Source organism: Hylobates moloch, unplaced genomic scaffold (assembly GCF_009828535.3).
Source record: "Hylobates moloch isolate HMO894 unplaced genomic scaffold, HMol_V3 SCAFFOLD_262, whole genome shotgun sequence".
Lineage (NCBI taxonomy): Eukaryota > Metazoa > Chordata > Mammalia > Primates > Hylobatidae > Hylobates > Hylobates moloch.
The window spans coordinates 30,098-39,922 of record NW_026652537.1 but is presented as its reverse complement, the minus strand read 5'-3'; the positions used below and the strand labels follow the sequence as shown (position 1 = coordinate 39,922).

Genomic DNA, 9,825 nt, shown 5'->3' with positions numbered 1-9,825 from the left:
CCCCGTCCGGGAAGAAGTGAGGAGCGCCTCTGCCCGGCCGCCCCGTCTGGGAAGAAGTGAGGAGCGCCTCTGCCCGGCCACCCCGTCTGGGAAGTGAGGAGCGCCTCTGCCCGGCCGCCCCGTCTGGGAAGTGAGGGGCGCCTCTGCCCGGCCGCCCCGTCTGGGAAGTGAGGGGCGCCTCTGCCCGGCCGCCCCGTCTGGGAAGTGAGGGGCGCCTCTGCCCGGCCACCCATCGTCTGGGAAGTGAGGAGCGCCTCTGCCCGGCCGCCCATCATCTGGGAAGTGAGGCGCGCCTCTGCCCGGCCACCTATCGTCTGGGAAGTGAGGAGCGCCTCTGCCCGGCCGCCCCGTCTGGGAAGAAATGAGGAGCACCTCTGCCCGGCCGCCCCATCTGGGAACAAGTGAGGAGCGTCTCTGCCTGGCCGCCCGGTCTGGGAAGTGAGGAGTGCCTCTGCCCGGCCGCCCCGTCTGGGATGTGGGGAGTGCCTCTGCCTGACCGCCCCGTCTGGGAGGTATACCACGGAGGCCAGAAGCAATCTGGGGGCTGGACGTGGTGGCTCACACCTGTGGTCCCAGCACTCTGGGGGGCCGAGGCAGGTTGATCACTTTGGGCTAGGAGTTCGAGACCAGTCTGGCCAACATGGAGAAACATATGAAAAATACAACAGACAAACCAACCAACCAACTCAGTGACAACAAAACAGGTCTATCCTGGAGTCATACTCTAATTTTTTCTATTTTCCTCCCTTTCTGATCCTTTATCCCACTTTCTTTTTCTTCCTCTTCCTTCTCCTTCTTCGTCAAATAGAGGATTGAGTTATTACCACTGATCCATATAAAGTCCCTCTCTCATTTATTTTGATTCCCACTCCCCATTTCTATTCCCCGTCTTCCCATGTGCAACCTTCCTAATATGTTTGATACGCATCTTTTTGTTTGTATGTATTTTTAGAAAATGTTTATTTTGTGTGCAAAAAAAATTAATTAAAAAAAAAAAAAGCTGTCAGTCAGACAGGGACATTTAAGTCTGTGGAGGTTCTTGCTGAGTTTTTGTTTGTCTGTGCCCTGCCCCCAGAGGTGGAGCCTACAGAGGCAGGCAGGCCTCCATGAGCTGTGGTGGGCTCCACCCAGTTCGAGCTTCCTGGTTGGTTTGTTTACCTAAGCAAGCCTGGGCAATGGCGGGCGCCCCTCCCCCAGCCTCGCTGCCGTCTTGCAGCTTGATCTCAGACTGCTGTGCTAGCAATCAGCAAGACTCCGTGGGCATAGGACCCTCCGAGCCAGGTGCAGGACACAATCTCCTAGTGTGCCGTTTTCCAGGCCCGTTGGAAAAGCGCAGTATTAGGATGGGACTGACCCGATATTCCAGGTGCTGTCTGTTTCCCCTTTCTTTGACTAGGAAAGGGAACTCCCTGACCCCTTGCGCTTCCCGAGTGAGGCAATGCCTCGCCCTGCTTCAGCTCGCGCACAGTGCGCTTCACCGACTGTCCTGCACCCACTGTTAGGCACTCCCTAGTGAGATGAAACCGGTACCTCAAGCAGAAATGCAGAAATCACCCATCTTCTGTGTCGCTGGGGCTGGGAGCTGGAGACCGGAGCTGTTCCTATTCGGCCATCTTGGCTCCACCCTCCCCTTCCAGTATTATGTTGAATAGAAGTGGTAAAGTAGATATCCTTGTCTTGTGCCTGATCAAGCAGAAAAAGTTTTCAGTCTTTCATAAATGGAAATGATGTTATATGTGGCCTTTATTGTGTTGAGGTACTTTCCTTCTATTCTTAATTGATTGAGTGTTTTTATAATAGAATGGTGTTAAATTTTCTCAAATACTTTTTCTGCATCAATTGAGATCATCAATCATGTAGTCTTTTTTTTCCCTCTTCATTCTGTTAATGTGGTGTACATTGGTTGACTGACATCTGCTGAATCATCCTTGCATTCCAGGAATAAATCTCATTTGGTTATGGTTTATAATCCTTTTAATATGCTGTTGAATTCTATTTGCTCGTATTTTGATGAAGATTTTTGCACCAATATTCATCAGATATTTTGGCCTATAGTTTTCTTGTAGTGTCTTTGTTTTTCTTTGATATCAAGGTAACACTGCCCTCATAGAATGAGTTTGGAAGTGCTCCCTGCCTTTCAATTTTTTGGAAGAATTTGAAGACAATTTGTCTTTGACAATTATCCCTTTAATGTTTGGTAGAATTCACCAGTGAATCCATGTGTCCTGGACTTTTTATTGTTGGGGGGTTTTTGATTGGTGATTCAACCTCCTTACCAGTCACAGATCTGTTAAGATTATTTATTTATTCTGATTCAAACTTGGTAGGTTGTGTTTCTATAGGAATTTGTCCATTTAATCAAGGTTAACCAATGTGGTGGTGTACAATTTTTCATAGTACTGTCTTATTTTTGTAAAATTGATAATCATATTCTCTTTCATTTCTAATTTTCATTATTTGTGTATTTTTTTCTTACTGTGTCTAACTAAAAGTTTGTTCATTTTGTTGATCTTTTAATGAACCAACTCTTGGTTTCATTGATTTTCTCTATTGCTTTTCTATTCCTGATTTTGTTTTCTTTGCTCTAATCTTTATTATTACCTTACTTTTGCTAGCTCTGGGTTTAGTATATTTTTCTTTTCCAGTTTCTTAATGTATAAAGTCGGATTGTAGATTTGAGCTCTTTCTTCTTTTTATTTTTTTCTGTGATAACAGATTAATTTAAATTTTAGACCTGAAGCTGTACAAGGGTATGCTCTTTAAACATTCTATAAATGTGTACAACTGTGCAATACCACTTAAAATCTCAAAAAAGGAACACACTTTAGAATTGTTTAAACACAATCCACAGAATTAACAACAAAACCAGAAGCCATTCACAGTTATACTATTGTCAATTAAAAGTTTTACACTTAATACTTGATGTAACAGTCAATATCTAGTGGGGGATATTGAAAGTGATTTCAGAGTCTCATCCTGTTTTACTCTATTGGGAAGGTTTCTTGAGTAAGACACCTGGCCAAAAATGCATACAACCAAGACTAGACCAGCAAGTAAGTTCTACCACAGTTTCTGTAGTTTCCACTTATTTTGCTTTGTCAGTTAAAAGTGAACAGTGAAAATTAAATACTTATCTTTGCATAGGCACAGGGTATGCTGTGAAAGCACATTTGCTTACAAACATATAAAAATACTATTTGATAATAAAATAAAAGTATATAGCAAAAGCACTAATCATCTGTGACCCTAGAAAAACCAATTCCATATGTTATATTACATTAATATTACATCATATTATAGTTTCCATTTTTTTAAATCCCTTATCCAGAAATACTTGAAAAGAAAGACAGGCAGAAATTACTCATTTTTACCCTTAGCATGGCTGTGAAAAAGAGTTAAATTAAAAAAAATCAAGTATACTGAAGTGCTTAAGTCCAGAATGAGTCCAAATATTTGGCCACATAGAATATTATCATCTTCGCAAGCAGGAGTAGCAACACAGGCTTTTTTTAAAAATTATACTTTATGTTCTAGAGTACATGTGCACAAAGTGCAGGTTTGTTACGTATGTATACATGGGCCATGTTGGTGTGCTGCACCCATTAACTTGTCATTTACATTAGGTATTTCTCTTAATGCTATCCCCCCTCTCCCTCCACCCCAGGACAGGCCCCTGTGTGTGATGTTTCCTGCCCTGTGTACAAGTGTTCTCATTGTTCAATTCCCACCTATGAGTGAAAGCATGTGGTGTTTGGTTTTCTGTCCTTGTGATAGTTTGCTCAGAATGGTGGTTTCCAGCTTCATCCATGTCCCTACAAAGGATATGAACTTTTTTATGGCTGCATAGTATTCCATGGTGTATATGTGCCACATTTTCTTAATCCAGTCTATCATTGATGGACATTTGGGTTGGTTCCAAGTCTTTGCTATTGTGAATAGTGCCGCAATAAACATATGTGTGCATGTGTCTTTATAGTGGCATGATTTATAATCCTTTGGGTGTATACCCAGTAATGGGATCGCTGGGTCAAATGGTATTTCTACTTCTAGATCCTTGAGGATTCGCCACACTGTCTTCCACAATGGTTGAGCTAGTTTGCACTCCCACCAACAGTGTAAAAGTGTTCCTATTTCTCCACATCCTCTCCAGGGCCTGTTCTTTCCTGATGTTTTAATGATCGCCATTCTAACTGGTGTGAGATGGTATCTCATTGTGGTTTTGATTTGTTTTTCTCTGATGACCAGTGATGATGAACATTTTCTCTTGTGTCTGTTGGCTGCAAAAATGTCTTCTTTTGAGAAGTGTCTGTTCACATCCTTTGCCCACTTTTTGATGGGCTTGTTTGATTTTTTCTTGTAAATTTGTTTTAGTTCTTTGTAGATTCTGGATATTAGCCCTTCTTCAGATGGATAGATTGCAAAAATTTTCTTCCATTCTGTAGGTTGCTTGTTCACTGTGATGGTAGTTTCTTTTGCCATGCAGAAGCTCTTTGGTTTAATTAGATCCCATTTGTCTATTTTGGGTTTTGTTGCCATTCCTTTTCATGTTTTAGTCATGACATCCTTGCCCGTGCCTACGTCCTGAAAGGTATTGCTTAGGTTTTCTTCTAGGGTTTTTATGGTTATAGGTCTAACATGTAAGTCTTTAATCCATCTTGAATTAATTTTTGTATAAGGTGTAATGAAGGGATGCAGTTTCAGCTTTCTACATATAGCTAGCCAGTTTTCCCAGCACCACTTATTAAATAGGGAATCATTTCCCCATTTCTTGTTTTTGTCAGATTTGTCAAAGATCAGATGGTTGTAGATGTGTGTTGTTATTTCTGAGGCCTCTGTTCTGTTCCACTGGTCTATATCTCTGTTTTGGTACCAGTACCATGCTGTTTTGGTTACTGTAGCCTTGTAGTATAGTTTGAAGTCAGGTAGCATGATGCCTCCAGCTTTGTTCTTTTTGCTTAGGATTGTCTTGGCAATGCAGGGTTTTTTTTGGTTTCATATGAATTTTAAAGTATTTTTTTTCCAATTCTGCAACACAGGCTTTTATAAGCAGTTTTTAATCCATAAATACAATAGGCGTTTTGATGCTGAGATGTCTCACTTTTGTAGATTCAATTCAGTGTATTTAAGGTTAACTAAAGTTGACATTGAAATTTTAAAAATAGGCCAAAAAATCACATTAAAAACCTATATATCACAGTAGACAACGTGATTCCAGAAGTTAAAAATTATTTCACAGCCTGTGGCTTCGGCTTGGCAAATGGCCTAGGTTCCAAGACTGTTTTGATTCTATTAAAATGTAAGCACTTATAAAAAGAATGGGTCTGTGTATACATAGACATATCTTTTAAAGGAATTGGATAATCTATGAAGCCACCTTAGTGTTTCCTTTAAATTTACCTGAAAATGACCATTGCATTAGCTTCATGGAAAGAACTAGCCAGCTTCTTGTTGCAAAGCTAACAGGGTCATCATTTGTCTAAGGCTAGAAAGGTACCCACAGGGTGTAAACCGTAAGGAGAGAAGGAGGAGATGAGGCCTTTCCCTAGCATTTGGTAGATAAAACTCAAGGGATTCTAGAAAAATGACACAATGTCAGCCTTGTCTTTTTCTTCCCATGTTGGTTCTGGTGAAAGAAGACATTTCTGCTCTTGAAATTTCCCTGTAACCCAGACATGTTCATAGAAAGCTTGAGGCCAGTCGTGGTAGCTCATGCCTGTAATCTCAGCACCTTGGGAGACCAAGACAGGAGGATCACTTGTGCCCAAGGGTTCAAGACCAGCCAGGGCAACATAGTAAAATCCCATCCCTTAGAAAGAAAAATTAGCTGGGCCAGATGGGGCAAGCCTGTGGTTCCAGCTACACCAGAAGCTGAGGCGAGAGGATCACTTAAGCTGAGCAGTTCAAAGCTGCAGTGAGCTATGATCACACCACTGCACTCCAGCCTGGGTGTCAGAGCAAGATCTTGTCTCAAAAAAAAAAAAAGTCACCCTCTGCATTCATCCTAATCTTTGCTGATACCTCCATGGATATTACCTTACATTGCTGTGCTAAATGCTGTTTTTCCTGTGTTTCCTGTCTTCAATTATCCAGAGCTGTTTTATTACCCATAAAAATCATTGGAAACTCACCATGGTCCTTTACTCTGAGGAGAATCTGTCTTTGAATTTGAATTTATAGGTTTCTTCAAAACTGCCTCTATCTCTGCCTGAAAAGACCAATAGGAAACCCTCACCAGTCCTCATACACTGTTCCTTCATGGCTCCAAACTCTTCTTGTCCTGTTGTCTACAAAACACATAGCCGGGCTGCTCTTCCATCTAGCACACACTGCTTTGTGTTGGAATCTTCAATGGTTGGATCATAATCCATTAAAAAATAGGACTGGAGGAACTGTGTGCATCAACTTACAGTGCAGGGAGGTGGTCTTGGGTGCCAAGAGTTGTCAGAAGGGCTGGTCCTAGGGCAGCATGGTGCCTGGGGCCGGCTGGGTCTTGCCCCAGGCACAGAGAAGTGGGGTGATTACAAGGGTCTGGGGCAGTGGGTGAGGGTGGGGGTGCTCCTTTATGCCTTTCTGCAGCACAACTATACATGTGGCCATCTGGGAGTACTGTTTTCTTAAGTTTTAGCTTAGGTTCAGGGGTACATGAACCTAAGGTTTGTTATATAGGTAAATTATATAACAGGTTTGTTATATAGGTAAATTACTTGTCCCAGGGTTTTGTTGTGCAGATAATTTTGTCACCGGGACAATAAACATAGCACGGCAGAGGTAGTTTTTTTTCACCCTTACCCTCCTCCTACCCTCTGCCCCCAAATAGGCCCCAGTATCTGTTGTTTTCTTTTTTGTGTCCATGTGTACTTGATGTTTAGCTATCACTCATAAGTGAGAACATGCTGTATTTGGTTTTCTGTTCCTGTGTTAATTAACTTAGAATAATGGCCTCCAGCTCCACTCATGTTCCTGCAAAGGACATGATCACATTATTTTTTAATGGCTGCATAGTATTCCATGGTGTATGTGTGCCACTTTTTTTTTTTTTTTACCCAGTCAATCATTGATGGGCATTTAGGTTGATTCCATGTCTTTGTTATTGTAAGTAAAGCCACCGTGGAAAGCAGTTTGGCAATTTCTGAAATAACTTAAAACAGAATTGCTATTTGACTCAGCCATCCCATTATTGAGTATTTACCCAAAGGAATGTAGATATTCCACCATAAAGACACATGCACACATATGTTCATTGGGGCACTTCTTTTTTTAATGGAAATGTTTGTAACTACAAGTTTCCCATTTAGCATTGTTTTGCTGCATCTCATCAGTTGGTATTTTTTGTTTTCATAATAATTTGTCTTGAGATATTTTCTAATTTCTCTTGTGATTTATTCTTTGACCCATTGGTTGTTTAAGAGTATGGTTTTTAATTTTCATGTATTTGTGAATTTTCCAGTTTTCCTCCTGCTATTGATGTCTAGTTTTATTTAATTGCGATTGGAAAAGATACATTACATGATTTCAATCTTTTTAAATTTATTAAGACTTGTTTTGTGGCCTAATACGTGGTATATCCTGAACAATGTTCTATATGCACTTGAGAAAAATGTCTTCTACTATTGTTGGGTGGAATGTTCTGTATATGTCTGTTGGGTCTAATTGGCCTATAGTGTTGTTCTTGTCCCTTATTTCCTTATTATCCTCTGTTTAGTTGTTCTATTTAATACTGAAAGTTGACTACTGAAGTCTCTTACTATTAATGCAGATATATTTATTTTCTCATTCAATTCTATCAATGTTTGTGTCACATACTTAGGAGCTCTGATGTTTAGTACATATATGTTTATAATTATTATATCTTTTTGGTTAATTCACCCTTTTATCATTATGTAATGTTCTTTGTTTCTTGCAACAGTTTTTGAAATAAAGTCAATCTTGTATGATATTAGTGTTAGTATAGCCACTCCTTCCATCTTTTGATTATTATTTGCAGGGAATATATTTTTCTATTCTTTTACTTTCAATGTATCCATGTTTTTAGATCTAAAGTGAGTCACTTGTAGACAGAATATAGTTGGATCCTATTTGTGTTATTCACTCTGGCAATCTATGTCTTTATATTGAGGGGTCTAATGTATTTACATTTAAAACATACTGATGGGGAAGGACTTATTATTGTGATTTTGTTATTTGTCTTCTGCATATCTTGCAGCTTTTTTGTCACTCATTTTCTTATTGCCTTTCTTTGTATTTGGTTGATATTTTGTAGTGACATGTTTTGATTACCTTCTCATTTTCTATTGTGTATTCTGTATGTATTTTCTTTTGTGGTTACCATGGTGATTACATAAAACTTCCTAAGGTTATAACAATGTATTTTAAATTGATTACAATTTAACTTCAATTTCATTAAAAAGCACTACTCCTTTACAGCTCTGCACTCCCTTCTTTATGTTATTTATGTCACAAATCACATCTTTTTATATCACGTACCCATTTACATAGACATAATTATTTGTTATGCTTTGGTCTTTTATATTCTATAAAATAATTAAAAGAGGAGCTACAAGCCTAAGTTGCAATAATACAAGTTTTAGATTTGTACATATATTTAGTTTTACCAAATAACTTTATATTTTCATATTTTCATATGGTTTCAAGTCACTTTCTAGCAATCAATCAATCAATCAATCAATCAAGGAGAATCCATCTCTACCAGCCTGTCACAGCACTAAAAGAATACTACACAGTCCCTGCCTCTTTCCTAAAAATGTTTTTTAAATTTTGGCTTTTGTTGTTATAACTTTACCAAAATTATTTAAAGTAACTTTACTAGCATTGAGTTTTATTGACTAACGTCCCTCGGATTATTTCATGGGTATAAGCCCATTTTGTTTCAGCCAGTTTGCATGGGGCCTTTTCTTTGGAAAAAATAATTTCTGGATTGCTGGCAAGATGGCCGAATAGAAACAGCTCTGTTCTGCAGCTCCCAGTGAGATTGACAGAGAAGGCAGGTGATTTCTGCATTTCCAACTGAGGTACCTGGTTCATCTCACTGGGACTGGTTGGACAAGATGGTGCAGCCCATGGAGGGTGAGCCAAAACAGGGTGGGGTGTTGCCTCACCTGGGAAGCACAAGGGGTTGTGGAATTTTCTCCCCTACCCAAGGAAAGCCATAAGGGACTGAGCCTGAGGAACTGTGCACTCTGGCCCAGATACTGTGCTTTTCCCACGGTCTTTGCAACCCGCAGAGCAGGAGATTCCCTCTGGTGCCTACGCCACCAGGGCCCTGGGTTTCAAGCATACAACTGGGCAGCCATTTGGGCAGACACTGAACTAGCTACAGGAGTTTTTTTTTTTTTTTTTTTCCGTACCCCATTGGCACCTGGAACGCCAGTGAGATAGAACCGTTCACTCCCCTGGAAAGGGGGCTGAAGCCAGGGAGTCAAGTGGTTTGGCTCGGTGGGTCCCACCCCCATGGAGCCCAGCAAACAAAGATTCACTGGCTTGAAATTCTTGCCTCCAGCACAGCAGAAGTCTGAGATTGACCTGGGACCCTCGAGCTTGGTTGGGTGTTGTGGGGGGACATCTTCCATTGCTGAGGCTTGAGTAGGCGGTTTTACCCTCATGGTGTAAATAAAGCCACTGGGAAGTTTGAACTGGGTGGAGCTCACCACAGCTCAGTAAGGCCACCCTGGTCAGACTGCCTCTCTAGATTTCTCCTCTCTGGGAAGGACATCTCTGAAAAAAGGGCAGCAGCCCCAGTCAGGGAATTATAGATGAAACCCCCATCTCCCTGGGACAGACCCCCTTGGGGAAGAGGTGGCTTCCAAC

At 40.8% G+C, this 9,825-nt stretch overlaps 1 pseudogene; it reads right to left on the bottom strand.

Moving 5' to 3' along the window:
• Positions 1-5,433: 5,433 nt before the first annotated feature.
• Positions 5,434-9,620, bottom strand: LOC116464197 (ras-related protein R-Ras2-like; annotated as a pseudogene).
• Between the last annotated feature and the right edge of the window lie 205 nt (positions 9,621-9,825).